General features: G+C 42.7%; 1 protein-coding gene across 1 annotated transcript in view; it reads left to right on the top strand.

Moving 5' to 3' along the window:
• DNAJC5 (DnaJ heat shock protein family (Hsp40) member C5) overlaps positions 1-12,086 on the top strand; it is a 76,118-nt gene that overhangs the window by 21,221 nt on the left and 42,811 nt on the right. Inside the window, exon 2 of the mRNA XM_084854479.1 lies at positions 4,069-4,161. The gene's annotated coding sequence lies outside the window, so the exon portion shown is untranslated. The remainder of the gene's footprint in view (positions 1-4,068; positions 4,162-12,086) is intronic.

Genomic DNA, 12,086 nt, shown 5'->3' with positions numbered 1-12,086 from the left:
TGGCAAATTCTGAAAGTGATGGGAGTACCAGACCACCTTACCTGTCTCCTGAGAAACCTGTACGAGGGTCAAGAAGCAACAGTAAGAACCAGAGATGGAACAACCGATTGGTTCAAAATTGGGAAAGGAGTACGACAAGGCTGCATATTGTCACCCTGCTTATTTAACTTATATGCAGAGTACATCATGAGAAATGCCGGGTTGGATGAATCAGAGGTCGGAATTAAGATTGCCGGGAGAATTATCAACAACCTCCGATATGCAGACGATACCACCCTAATGGCAGAAAGCGAAGAGGATCTCAAGAGCCTCTTGTTGGGGGTGAAAGAGGAGAGTGCAAAAGCTGGTTTGAAACTCAACATTAAAAAAACGAAGATCATGGCATCTGGCCCCATCACTTCCTGGCATATAGAAGGGGAAGAAATGGAAGCAGTGACAGATTTTATTTTCTTGGGCTCCAAGATCACCGCAGACGGTGACTGTAACCATGAAATTAAAAGACGCTTGCTCCTTGGGAGGAAAGCCATTGCAAACCTAGACAGCATAGTAAGAAGCAGAGACATCACCTTGCAGACAAAAGTCCACATAATCAAAGCTATGGTTTTCCCAGTAGCAACGTATGGCTGTGAGAGCTGGACTATAAGGAAGGCTGAGTGCCGAATAATCAATGCTTTGTGGTGCTGGAGAAGACTCTTACGAGTCCCCTGGACTGCAAGGAGGTCAAATCAGTCCATCCTAAAGGAAATCAACCCTGAGTGCTCATTGGAAGGACAGATACTGAAGCTGAAGCTCCAATATTTTGGCCACCTAATGTGAAGAGAAAACTCCCTGGAAAAGACCCTGATGCTGGGAAAGATTGAAGGCAAAAGGAGAAGGGGACGGCAGAGGATGAGATGACTAGATAGCATCACCGATTTAGTGAATATGAACTTGAGCACGCTCTGGGAGAGAGCGCAGGACAGGAAGGCCTGGCATGCTGTGGTCCATGGGGTCACAAAGAGTTGGACACGACTGAACGACTGAACAACAACGTAGAACAAAGGGTACCATGGGGGGTGCCCATGGGGTGGGGATGCTTCAGGACTGGACTATGTTTCCTGCCAGGTCTATAGGTACATTTAAAGGTACTCTTGTGGGCTGCCTAACTAGTGTGGTAACCTGGTAGTCAGGCATTTGCATGTATCTGGAGTTCCCGTTTTGCATACTGCAGCAGAGTCATGAACTTTAATTACAATGTATGTGTAGCCTTGCATGCTCACATCAGGTTCCTGTTTCTCTTAGGTGCCATGAAATTCTTCCTCCTGCAGCCTTCTCAAAACAATAATACATATTAGAAAAACTGTTGGGATGTTCCCAACCAAATACCAAAATACAGACCACATGTGTACAAAGGCATCATGGCTGAGCTCAGTAACAAAGGGGTGCCACAGCCTGATTTTCTTTTTTTAAAAAGCCACCAAGGCAATGCATAGCAATTTAAAACAATAAACAATTAAACAATTAAAAATAAGAACATTAAAAGCAGTAAAACATTGGATCATTAAAACTACATACTTTAAAAGGCCAAATTAAAAATGTGATTTCGCACCCTTTCTAAAAGCTGAGATGGGGCCCAATTGTAGTCCTTAAGGGAGCACTTTCTGCAGTTTGGGAATGACACAGGAGAAAGCCCTTTCACATGTGTCCAACAAACGGGCCTCTGTGGCCAATGGTGTCCTCAAAAGGGTCTCTCCTGCAGATCTTAATACTGGTTCATAATGGGACAGGTGGTCCCTTAGATAGCTACGTTCTAGGCTGTTTAGGGCATTAAAGTTTAAAACCAACACCTTGAATTGAGCCCAGCAAGCAATTGACAACCATTGCAGTTTACAATTGGGTGTTTTTTGTCTGGAGCCCTAAGCTAGCGTACCTGTTAGGGTTCTAGATAGGGAAGTGTTCCTCTCTTTGTTCTTGTGACTGGTTGTTTTGTGCAAAGTGCTGTTGTTGAGTGCAAAGTTCACTTTCTCCATATTTTCCCATAACCAGAGTTTTCCCTTGTGTGCTTTAAATGTACAAGACCTGAAACTGGAGTGAGATGGTCCCAAGCTGTATCCCCTATTATCCGAGTCATGATCTCCCTATCTGGAGCTTATACACTGGTGGTAGTGCACTGTGATAGGCTGCAGATTTGCACCATATCTTATACTCCATCATATCGACATGGCAGGGCATGAGATGGAGAAGAAGCATAATTTTTTCCCTTCACTGAGTTGAATGGAAGAAACTTCCCTTACACCATCTTTGTGGTTGCTGTAAGATCCACTGTTGCTTGGGTTGTGTTTAGGGTCTGAAGGGGCATAGGATTTGTGGTAAATCTGTTTCTCCTCGGTCCTGCCCATATCTCTGTCATGTTTTGACTGCTATGCTGGTGGAGTTATGTCAGAGTAGCAGATAGGTTTCCATAGCATTATGCCGAGATATCTGTGTGGTTGCATTGGTGTATCTCACATGGTTGTGGCATAGGGGGCCTCCACCATAACCTGTAACCCACGAGTGGGGAACCTCAAGCCCAGGGGCCAAATTTGGCCCTCCAGGGGTCCCAAATTGGCCCTCTGGGGTTCCCTAGATGGCCGTGCCCCCTTCCCCTATTCCCTAACCACTGATCGTTTGGTGGTTTCCCAGCTTTTCTGCAGTTTTTTCTCCATTCTAAAGGGTTGCAGTGCCTCTCCTAAGGCTTAGCTACTGGCAGTAAGAGCTTTCAGTTACAATATGCTGGTATTTTTGGTCCCATCCTCTTTGCCTTCAACCCTGACCCCTTTGTCCTCAGCCCCGGACACTACTGGAATGCAGCCCCCAAAGCTTCTCCAGAATTGAATTTGGTTCTTGGGCTGAAAGAGATTCCCCACCCCTGCTATAACTCCTCAGCCATCGTTAACTGAAGTTTAGAATTGTGCCCCAAATCTCTACAATATTAATGCTGTTTTTTTAATTTCTTGTAGTAATAATAATGTCAGACAAGCTGACATAAAGTCAAGTGTTGCTATTATCAACCTAAGATGACAGTTTTCATATGCCCTGATTGTCCCTCTGGCATATGAAGAGATTTCATGAATTGTAAAGCAAGTAAAATGAGTTTCAAAATATTTTTTTAGAGGAAATGTAATATTGAGCTTGCAATTTTAGTGCTGCAAGACGCTCTGGACAAAAACAGAACAATGGGCTGAGTGCTGATACCCAAGCTGTCTTTTCAACTCAATGTGTTTTGTTTTGTGTTTTAAACAAAAGAAGATTTTGAAGCATTAAAGCTGTTCACTCTGCAAAATGCAGTTTATGGAGATGTAGTCAGAGTATTTGAACCAAACAAAAAGTTAACGCGATCAACTATATACAGCTTTATTTCATTCCAAACCTCTATCTGCATATTAAACAGCTAGAGCTGGGGCTTCCATTTTATCCTGCTACTGGGGAGGCCATAAACCTACCTTCCTATCTCTCGCTGCATTAAACAGCCTTGGTCAGTGTTTGATTCTTTTCCTAGTTTGATTCTTTTTCACCCTGCAAGTTCCTTAGGGGCTGAATATATACGTTAGTCATATGATAAATTGTCATCTAAAGATTATTAGTGAACACATTGTGTAGTGGCGGTAGCTAAATTTAATTACATGTTCACTATGAAAGCACAAAACGAGCTGTCAGTCTCCACAGCATTATTTCCCACAGCCTAATGTGAGAAATACACATGAAACTTCTTTGTACAATACATATTTCACCACAAAGCCACATGGTATGTTCACTGTTTTTGAATGTTACCACTGACAATATAGAATTGTAGTGTAAAAGCAGAGTCCAGGTCTCTCTTTATACTATACTGCATTGACTATGCTAACCTGAATCGCTGAAATTTATTTTTCTGTTCAAGAGTCTTAAAACTGTCCTCTGAAGCAATTAAACCACCTGTATTGTTTAACATGGAAAATTAGATTAGTACTATTATAAACATTTGAAGTGGTTAAAAGTACCCCCCCTCCCAGTACACAGTTTAAGATCAGTGGTCTAATACATTGTGCTTTTCCTTTCTTCTATCCTTAGGAGAAACCTATTCTGGAATTTGTGAAGGCTGAATTTTTAAGATCCCACATCTAGGATCTAGCCTGGCTGTTTCATAAGGACGGAATTGTTAAGGCAAGTGAAGCCTCTTAACTGCTTTTCTGAGTTTGAAAATCTCATCTCACTGGCAGATGAAGTGGCAGGACCAGAATGCAATTTGGTTTTCTTCAAATACAGCAGGTAGAGAGACTCCATCATTTCATTGCTTCGTGTTGGTAGAAGCGGAGGGTGAGAACACTTTCTAGTTACCACCAGTTGACAAGACTGCATCTTGGGTATGTAGATTAGCCTTAAAAAGAGACTTCACATAAACAGTTACCCTTGAAAGATGCCAGATTGTAAATACTATTCTTAATTGGCATGAAGCAGATGGATTGGAAGTATAATCCTGAATTGGAACTACAGTTTGGTATAAATCAGTATAGAGGAATCACTCATACTATTGAATCATGTTATTGAAAATTTAGTTCCAAGCGTGTCACCACATCTTTTTTTCAAATAGTCAACTGAAAGGCGTAACAATCCCGTTTATGTTATTTAGATTTCTAGCTTGCCCTGTTTCAAAAGCTGAAAGGTAGGCAACTGCAGCTTTACACAAGAGATTGATTTCTGTTGCCAAAGAGCTCCTTATCCACAAAGGAGCGGCAGGAAATTGTTGAATTCTGAAATGTCTGTTACAAAATTAAGATTTAAAAATTTAAAAACTAAAGAATGAAGAATACGAGATCTAATATGGCCTAAGCTCTGGTGTTGCTGAAACAATAGGCATTGACTTTACAGGCAGTGATATGAGGTGGAAAATTTTACACATTGAAAATGTTCTAGTGCTTACTTTTTCCACAGAAAGTTTTCCATTTCATAAGTTCATTAGTAACCATGAATGGATGCCAAGCATAAATACAATGTCAGGCAAGTTTGGCAGTTTCCAAATTGTCATTAATGTTTTTCAGGTCATTATCCCTAGCAAGTATGTGAGAGAATACATATAGGTTATTGAAATACATATATGTCTCGGTGTGAAATGGTACTAATTCATGACAGTGAAACTGATGGTGCTCCAGGAACCTCAGTGGAAGAGAGTTGAACTCTTGGAATAGATGAGTGGTTGTCACCATATCATGCACAGTTCTTTGGGTTGCTAAGATTTATTAGTGTGACAAAAGTTTTTAGTACCTTTGTTTTTTTCCTTAAATTTTTTAAAAAAACAACATATGGGAAATACATGCTATTGTTTTTGAATCTTTTCAAGTATTCTAATAAAAAACATCCTCAATATAACATATAAATCACATTAAGTGTGCTTTAATTTCCCCCCACAAATATTTCAGGTCAAATATTTGTATTGGGCAAAAAAAATAAGCTGGGGTACTTTGTTGGTTACTAAATACAAGTAAAATAATCATTCTAAATTAGATCAGTTTGTAGGGTATCTGAGAATCTGAAAATCCAAAACATCTGGTTATCTTCTTTCTGCCCAGCGCTTGGTCTTTTTTTGCTCTGACTGGCAGCAGCTTTCCAAGGCCTTTTTTGGTCCTGTTAACAGTGACTGTTTAGCTGGATGTTCTGAGGATTAAGCCTAGATACTTATGCATGCAAATCATGTGCTCTGCCACTGAGCTATGCCTCTACCCCCTATGATAATCCTGTCATATTACTTCTTTGCCAGCAGCACTCTCCAGTCTATCCTCCCATTTCCTCACACTAGCCTTTCTTTGCTCTTCTGCATCTGACCCCACCTTCCCATGCCATATGAACCCTGCCAATCGATCACTTGCTTCCTTGCCTCCTTTCCATCCATCTCCCTGTCACCTACCTTCATCTGGCACAGCACCTTCATTTCCTCGCTCTGCAGCAGGGCTGAAGACAAGCCAAAGACAGATACCAGCAGCCACAGCAGTAGGATCACATGACCAACACCAGGAAACCTGCTACTCAGCTAGAGCCTCATAATGTTCCACAGCTGTGGCTGGGAGCAGGGGTGAGAAGACCAGAGCAGCAGCTCATTAGCCGGGAAGTTCAAAAGTCCAGATTCATGGCTGCTGGGGGAAAGAAGCTGGAGAGGAGAAAGGAACAGAAAGAAAGGGTAGTGGAAAGGTTTGGGGGCAATCCCTGGGGAAAAAGGAGGAATAGACCAACCAGGTAGCCAAGCAGACTGGAGGAAGGAGGCTTTAGGAGAAGTAACAAACCTGAGGAAGACCAGCTATAAGATCCAAACCTAGAGAGAAAGGGGCTGAAAGAAAGAAAGAAAGACAGACAGACAGAACAAGGAGAGCGGAGAGGAGGTAGTAGTGAAAAGAGGCTGGTTGGGAGTAGGGGCTAGGGAAGAAAAATTTAAGACAAGATTGAAAGCCAAGGTGAGAAGAAAATAGGAGCAGAGGGCTGTTGCCTCCATGGCTTGGGATGCTACAGGAGGAGAACGGTCCAGACTATGTATGAACTCCCTTGGCAAGCTACCCCACACCAAGGTTCTGCAGTATCCTTGGGTTTCTGTCAAAGAGCTGTATAGTTCACGTTACTTCTTACCTAAAGGGACAATTTGTAATTCTTTATCTGAAGTGAAGAACCTAGTGAACTTTAACTGGTATACTGAATAAGTCCTTCTTTAGGTTAACCCACTGTTGTCTGCTAGAGTTTCTTTTGAAGATTAAGTGTGGAGGTATATGGGTTTGACAGTGAGGGAGTGCCACACTCCCTCAATGCTAGTCAGCTACTCTCTCCCTGCTGGTTCCATATTCTCAGTACATTGTATTCCTCTTCTATTACCAGTTATCTTGCTCCATCTTCCTTTGGCTCGCTCTTCCCCTTCATTGGCCATCCTCTTGCCCATGTAAGCAATCCCCTATTTCAGTTGGCAGACACTCAACCCGGGGTCAGGGTGCCTACCTGTTGTCCCTACCATCTTAAGAAGGCCCCTGCCCTTTGTTTCTGTGGTCCTTTACCTTCACTGCTATAGTCTTCCTGAGGCTTCCCCTGGCCACCACTGAGTGCCAGCTGTGCTAGCCCACTCATTCACAGCCAATGATGTGTAGTGCTGTTGTCAAGCTCCTTCTGTATGTGGTGGTTCTTCTGCTTCTTGTTCCATTTTGTGATGTCAGCCAGCTCACTGTGATATCATAACTCCCATTAAGTAGTCATCAGGTCATTCAGGAGAAGACAGCTTTATAAGAAAGGAGGGGTGCTTCACTGCAGAAACTTCACAGCAGTTGGCAATGTTGGGGACAGTCACTGAAAAAAAGTGGTTCATTGTTTTCACGTAGGTTTGTATGCTTACCAGTTTACTCAGTTTCAAATAAGCATGCATTTGTTGTGAATAAATGTTACTGTGGGAATGGCAAATGCATTGTGGAATGGATTTGTGCACTATAACAGATTCAGAGCAAGCTCCCTTTGGAGACAGTGTGCTGGGCTGTACAGATAGGTTTACAGTGTAAGTATTGCAGGAAGTAACATACATCCTCACAGAGCACATGGTTAAAGTATGGAATTCATTTCCTTGTTGTGTGATGATGGCCCCCAACTTAGATGGCTTTAAAATGGGATTAGACAAAATCATAGAGGATAAGGCTACTAGTACCAGTGGCTACTAGTCATGATGGCTCTATGTTACTGTCAAGATACACTTGTTTCTGAGGAATTTCAGTGGGAGAGGGCTATTGCCCTCATGTTCTACTTGTGGGCTTCCTATACGCCACTGTGGGAAGCAAGATGCTGGACTAATAGGCCTTTGGCCTGATCCAGCAGGGCTCTTATTTATTTTTAGAATGTATAAACCGTCCTTCAACCACAAATGATCCCAGGTTGGTGTACACAACGTTATATAAAGAATAAATACAATATAATAATTACATTACAAGTTAAGATGCATAAAATCTAATGAGCTATCAAACAAACAAATCAATCTTTTTTTTTAATTAAAGTTTTAGATGCCCAGGCAAAAAGGAATGTTTTGATCTGGAGTCAAAAGGAAAGCAAAGTCGGCACCAATGGATCTCCCTTGAGTGGGCATTCTAAAGTCAGGGTGCCACCACAGAGAAGACCCTCTCTTCAGTAAATGCATAATGTATTTCTCCCACTGTTGGTGTATGGAGAAGGGCCTCCTGAAGATCTTAATGCATGGGCAGGATGATATGGGAGGAGGTGTGTCTTCAGTTATCCTTTAGGCTCTTCTTATGTTCCTATGTATGTCCTATGTCCCATTGCCATATGACCCACCCCAATAGATTAGCAGCTTCCCTTTCCTTCTGTCTCCCTCATCACTAGTCATCACTATTACATGCTGCTAGTTGAAGGAAGTAACATACTTGCCTGTTAGGGCAGGAGTTAGCAACATGCGACCTGCCAAGCCCTGTGTGGCCATGCTGGAAGGAAGTAGACTTAAAAGATTTTCCAGACCAGACTTGCAAGAGGCATGAATTCAGCAGGTGTGTCCTTCCTCTGTGGTCTCTGTTTGGGTTTTGGTGCCAAACCTGCAACACATTAACAGTTCTGGAGTGTGTGGACTTATTGAGGAAAGTGGGTAAGCCTTGCACACTGTGCACTGGAGTCATGTCACCTCAGTGGTTGGAGTTGGGGAAATATGCACCAATTCTTAATGGAAGAAGGTGGTCCTTGGGGCCAGGCCATACATTTGTCCTGGGAGTTGGGCTGCATAATTGGGCAACTTTGAATTAGGCAACAGCCAAGTGATTAAGCATGTATTGACTGAAGATCCCAATGGTTGTAGAGTTTAGCCCATTGCTTAATTTCATGTCAAGCAGATAGGAGGACTAGAGGTGGGCCTGATCCATTGGCTTTTGGAATTCAGAGGAAGCAAATTGTGAGGCTATCTAAAGGTCCCATCATGTGCTATACAAATGGCACATAGTAGTCTTAGCTGATTTAATAGTGTTAGTAGAATATTGACATTTTGGGTACATTTGAAGTTCTATGCCTCAGCACTTTACAACAACAATATTAATAATAATGATGATTATGATGATGATGTATGTCATGTTGCTGGCTTCAAAGATGGATTTTCATAGCTAAGACTGACTGATCTTGGGATTGGTCACTATTGTTATCCCACATCAATTCCTTTAGCGAGAGGGTGAATTTTAAGCATCTTGATACCTTTAAGAATACATCTTGCAGTTCACAATTAAATGAACTGCAAAAGCAGAACTGTTGTAAATGCCAAAACATACATACTTAACTTTGCAGTTTCCTTACTGAGCCATATGTTGGTGTTTCACCCAAGAGATATGTACAAATTATTCCCAGCACTTCAGCGAATTTGAAACTGTTGAATTGTTACTTTGAATAATTTTGGAGGGAAAATAATGCATGGAAATGTTGACTGACAGCTTTAGATTTTTCCTTCTCCCTCAGGAACCAAATCAGCTAGTATTGTGTGGTGATCTCACCATGAAGCTATAAAATGAGAGAGCAGATGTTCAGCAGTTTGCTGATAAAGGAGGGAGTCTGAGTCACTGTAGTGACTCAAAGAGTAGTGATGTTTGTTAATTTAAATTAAACCTGACATGATAGAGATAAACATTGGGTAGACTACAGGAAAACAAGGCATGTAATGAAGAAAACAGGACCATGATGAGTTTAGATGCATGTTTTTTTTCAGTAGTACTGACTAACCAGGTGCCCTCAGTGCTTGGTGTGTGGGCAGTTGAGAGTGATGTTGTTTAATCCAGGATGTTACCTTTCTTCATAGCCTTTAGAGAGAAACCACTTCAAGGGAATCCTCCTGGCTAGAATATAACAGATGGCTGGTGAGTGTGTAGCAAGTCACACTCCTTAAAGATACAGAGCATCCCTAGGCCCCATGAAATAGAACTACCTGGAAGGACTGAGTCTGGGGAACAGATGATGATATGATTGGTCTTCGGTATATAAAAACCAATGCATATTGGAGAATCCATTACCTGTGAAAAGCAAGCATCTAGGCTTTCCATTTTATTTTACTTTTGTGGCAGTATTGTCATCTATTTAACTTACTACTGCTCCTATCCTTACTTCTAACCTTATTTTTGAATTCAAGGCTGTCAGGTTCATAAACAGAATAAGGCTGGGACTACATGTTTGGCTGTGGGACTGGGGGTTCCGGAAGCGTATTTGTTACTGGGGAGGAAGGGGCTGTTGGGGGAAAGCTGTGAGTGCCGGACGACTAAGCATTTCCCTCCTCTTCTGCCTGCAACTTCTCTGCTGGAAACCGCCCCCTCATGCTGCTGCTTTATAGTTGCTTGGTAGATACACGTGTTCTGCTGCCAAATACGTAGTTCCGTCGTGATTCGTATGTGTCTGTTGCAACCAGCATACTATGATGCAGCCTTAGCAAAGAATCCTCCTTACGGCACTGAAATTTGCCCCTACTACATTTCAACAGGTTTTCAAATTTGGTTAATTTAGAAAGCATTTCTAATTTGGAAAGTCTTGACTGAACAAATAACAGTTCTTTATTTGTCTTTGTGCAGCCTTAAGTATAATGTATTTTCCAAGGTTCTCAGATAAAAAGAACTTTTTAAAGTTCGAAGTACAGTATGCATACATCCCAGTACATGCCATACATGTATTTCAGCAAGCGTTCTGTGTCCTCAGGTTCCTTCTCTGGGTATGTTAGGAGTGCTTTCGGCCCATGTAGTTCTGCAACTTTCCCTTTGATCTGTTTTGAAGTCATTAACAAGTAAACCTTGCTCCTAGCATGAAATTCCTATTCTTTCCTCTGATGGGAGGGGAGTAGAGCCTGGCAGGTTTTGCTTTGCTTATGATCTGCGCTTTTGTTGTTGTTCAGTCGTTCAGTCATGTCCGACTCTTCGTGACCCCATGGACCATAGCACACCAGGCCTTCCTGCCCTTTGCTCTCTCCTTGAGTGTGCTCAATTCCATATTCATTGCATCAGTGATGCTATTTAGCCATCTCATCCTCTTTGGCCCAGCCGCTTCACTCTTTCTGGCGCTACTTGGAAATACCCTCTGCTCTTCCCCAGTAGTATATTGGACATCTTCCGACCTGAGGGGCTCATCTTCCAGTGTCATCTCTTTTAGCCTTGTGATATGTTCCATGGGGTTTTCTTGGCAAGAATACTGGAGTGGGTTGCCATTTCCTTTTCCAGTGGACCACATTTTGTCACAACTCTCCGCCATGACCTGTCTTGTCTTGGGTGGCCCTGCACGGCATAGCTTATGGCTTCACTGAGTTACACAAGCCCCTTTGCCACAACGAGGCAGTGATCCATGAAGGGGATGATCTGCGCTTTGTTGTTGTTTATTCAGTCAGTCGCTTCCGACTCTTCGTGACTTCATGGACCAGCCCACGCCAGAGCTTCCTGTCGGCTTTCGCCACCCCCAGCTCCCCCAAAGTTGAGTCCGTCACCTCCAGAATATCATCCATCCATCTTGCCCTTGGTTGGCCCCTCTTCCTTTTGCCTTCCACTTTCCCTAGCATCAGCATCTTCTCCATGTGGCCAAAGTACTTCAGTTTTGCCTTTAATATCATTCCCTCAAGTGAGCAGTCTGGCTTTATTTCCTGGAGGATGGACTGGTTTGATCTTCTTGCAGTCCAAGGCACTCTCAGAATTTTCCTCCAGCACCACAGTTCAAAAGCATCTATCTTCCTTCGCTCAGCCTTCCTTATGGTCCAGCTCTCGCAGCCATAGGTTACTACGGGGAATACCATTGCTTTAACTATGCGGACCTTTGTTGTCAGTGTGATGTCTCTGCTCTTCACCATTTTATCAAGATTTGCCAATGCTCTCCTCCCAAGAAGTAAACGTCTTCTGATTTCTTGGCTGCAGTCAGCATCTGCAGTAATCTTTGCGCCTAGAAAGACAAAGTCTGTCACTGCCCCCACGTTTTCTCCCTCTATTTGCCAGTTATCACTCAAGCTGGTTGCCATAATCTTGGTTTTTTTGAGGTTTAACTGCAACCCAGCTTTTGCACTTTCTTCTTTCACCTTCGTCATGAGGTTCCTCAGCTCCTCCTCGCTTCCAGCCATCAAAGTGGTATCATCT

This window comes from Heloderma suspectum, chromosome 4 (assembly GCF_057233095.1).
Source record: "Heloderma suspectum isolate Gila_16-S chromosome 4, 16-S_ref, whole genome shotgun sequence".
Taxonomy (NCBI): Eukaryota; Metazoa; Chordata; class Lepidosauria; order Squamata; family Helodermatidae; genus Heloderma; species Heloderma suspectum.
This window is presented reverse-complemented; position numbering and strand designations above follow the sequence as displayed.